Here is a 2,857-nt window from a genome sequence, read left to right on the forward strand (position 1 = left end):
CCTTCCTGCCTACCATCAGGGGAGGGAAAGGTGTTCCCACAGGAGCCCACCTGCACCGTGCTGGAGCAGAGGAGGGAAATCTGCAAAGGATCAGGATAAGGAGAACGCTGATTTTTTGTATTTATGGTTTTTGAGTGAATTCCATGAAATGAAGGGAGAGGACGAAGACCTCTAATGCAGAGAGCAGAGGGTGAGGGGACCATGTCATAAATTATTGATTTTTTTTAATAAATAGATTGATTTTTCCATAGGAACTGGAGTCATCCCCCCTGGCTCCATGTCTCATTGGAGCTGTCTGCATTCCCTCTGTACCATCAGAGGAGGCAGAGGTGTTCCCAGAGCAGCCCTTCCTGCCTGCGCTGATCCCAGAAGTGGGGCTGGATGATTTTGGGGGGGTCTCTGCTCTCTGCAGGGATCAGGGGAGCCCTGAGACCCCACTGAGCCTTCCTACACTGTGGGGCTCCAGCTCTGCATCCGAGGACTCCCACTGTGTTCTGGATTTTGTAATCCAGCACTGAATTCCTCCCCAGGATAAATTTGGTTTATTCAGCTTGGCTGGTGCTGGGAGATGATGGATAAACCCTCTGAGCCAAAAGCTGTTCCTCTGGAAAGGCTTCAGATACAAAAAAGTCATCCCATACCTGAAGTGGGTTTGGGAACTCTCAGGCTGAAAACTTGGAGCGCCAGGAGATGGAAAGGAAATTCCCAGAGGCTCTGAGTCCCCCAGCAATGTCACAGTGAGGCACCTCCACTGCTGGGGCTGCCTGGCAGATGGAAAACCCTTCCCAAGAAATCCATCTTGATGGATCTGGATTTTGGGAATGTGTGGTCCTTATTGCAGTACCTCCTGAGACATCTCCAAGGCCTCCCTTGGGTGGATTTCCCACCTGACCGCCAAAGCAAAGCTGTTCTGTGTCTGTGATCTCCCACCCTGGTCAGACACTTTAACTCCAGACTTTGTGTTAATCCCAAATATTTTAACACCAATTTTATGTCTGAATTAGTGTGGGGGAGACAAAGTCCTGAAGAACAGGATCCCCCAGGAACAGGAGAAAGCATCATTGCCTGATTATTCCCAGATCATTCCCTGCTGAGGATTATTTTGAGTGTGAAACTGGGGATGTGCTTTAATGGAAGGATGCAGTGCTGGATTTAAAGCAGGGGTTTGGCAGGTAAATCCTGAACTTCTCAGGAGATAAAATAACATCCAGGGAGTGCTCTGGTATTTCCTGGAGCCTTGTTCAGGTGCAGTCTTGATCCACATGGAGAAACCCTCAGCTGACAGGAAAACTGAGCTTTCCCATGATTCCTCTGTGCTCAGGAGGAGAGTCTGGGTTTTCCCAGGCTGGACCCAGATCCCCAAGCACAGCAAGTGCTCATTAGAGGCTCAGAGTTGTGGTTGATCACAGAATCCTGGCATGGTTTGGATGGGAAGGGACTTAAAGCTCATCCAGTGCCACCCCTGCCATGGCAGGGACACCTCCCACTGTCCCAGGTGCTCCCAGCCCCAGTGTCCAGCCTGGCCTTGGGCACTGCCAGGGATCCAGGGGCAGCCCCAGCTGCTCTGGGCACCCTGTGCCAGGGCCTGCCCACCCTGCCAGGGAACAATTCCTAATTCCCAATATCCCATCCAGCCCTGCCCTCTGGCAGTGGAAGCCATTCCCTGTGTCCTGTCCCTCCATCCCTTGTCCCCAGTCCCTCTCCATCTTTCTTGTCAGCACTTTCAGGGGCTCACCACCCTCACAGGGAAGGATTTCTTCCTAATAAGAATTTTTTCCTCACGCCCTCAGTTCCCCTGGTGTTTTCTCCCACTGTTTGGCTGCTTCTCTCTCTTCCCAATTTCCAGGTGTAACAACCCCTGCAATCAGAGACTCCCCAGTCCCTCTTCTCCCAGTGCTCAGCTCTCTCATGGGGAATTGGGTCTGTTCCTAAAATCATTTCATGGAATACAGCCTTGGATTTCTCCTGGATGCTGCCAAATCCCAAAAACCCTCTTGTTCATTCCCATTTACGTGAGGAGCATCGCACTCCTGCAGTGCTGCTGCCCTGGCCTCCATTCCCTGCTGCTCCAGGTGATAACACACCAGAAACAGCTGATAACACACCGGGAACAGATGATAACACACCAGGAACAGCTGATAATACACCGGGAACAGATGATAACACATGGGAACAGGCGATAACACATGGGAACAGGTGATAACACATGGGAACAGGTGATAACACACCATGAACAGGTGATGACACACCAGGAACAGGTGATAACACACTGGGAGCAGGTGATAACACATGGGAACAGGCGATAACACATGGGAACAGGTGATAACACACCATGAACAGGTGATGACACACCAGGAACAGGTGATAACACACTGGGAGCAGGTGATAACACATGGGAACAGGCGATAACACATGAGGAACAGCTGATAACACACTGGGAACACATGATAAACACCAGGAACAGGTGATGACACACCAGGAACAGGTGATAACACACCATGAACAGGTGATAACACACTGGGAACAGGTGATAACACACCAGGAACAGGTGATAACACATGGGAACAGGTGATAACACATGGGAACAGGTGATAACACATGGGAACAGGTGATAACACATGGGAACAGGTGATAACACATGGGAACAGGTGATAACACATGGGAACAGGTGATAACACACCAGGAACCGGTGATAACACACTGGGAACAGGTGATATCACAACTGGAACAGTTGATAACACACCGGGAACAGCTGATAACACACCTGGAAGTGCAGGGAATGTTTCCCAGTTTCCTGCCCAGTGATCCCAGTGGTGTCCAGCCTGTCCTTGAAGGGAGCTGCTTGGAGTGGAAGCTC

This window comes from Geospiza fortis, unplaced genomic scaffold, assembly GCF_000277835.1.
Source record: "Geospiza fortis unplaced genomic scaffold, GeoFor_1.0 scaffold224, whole genome shotgun sequence".
NCBI lineage: Eukaryota > Metazoa > Chordata > Aves > Passeriformes > Thraupidae > Geospiza > Geospiza fortis.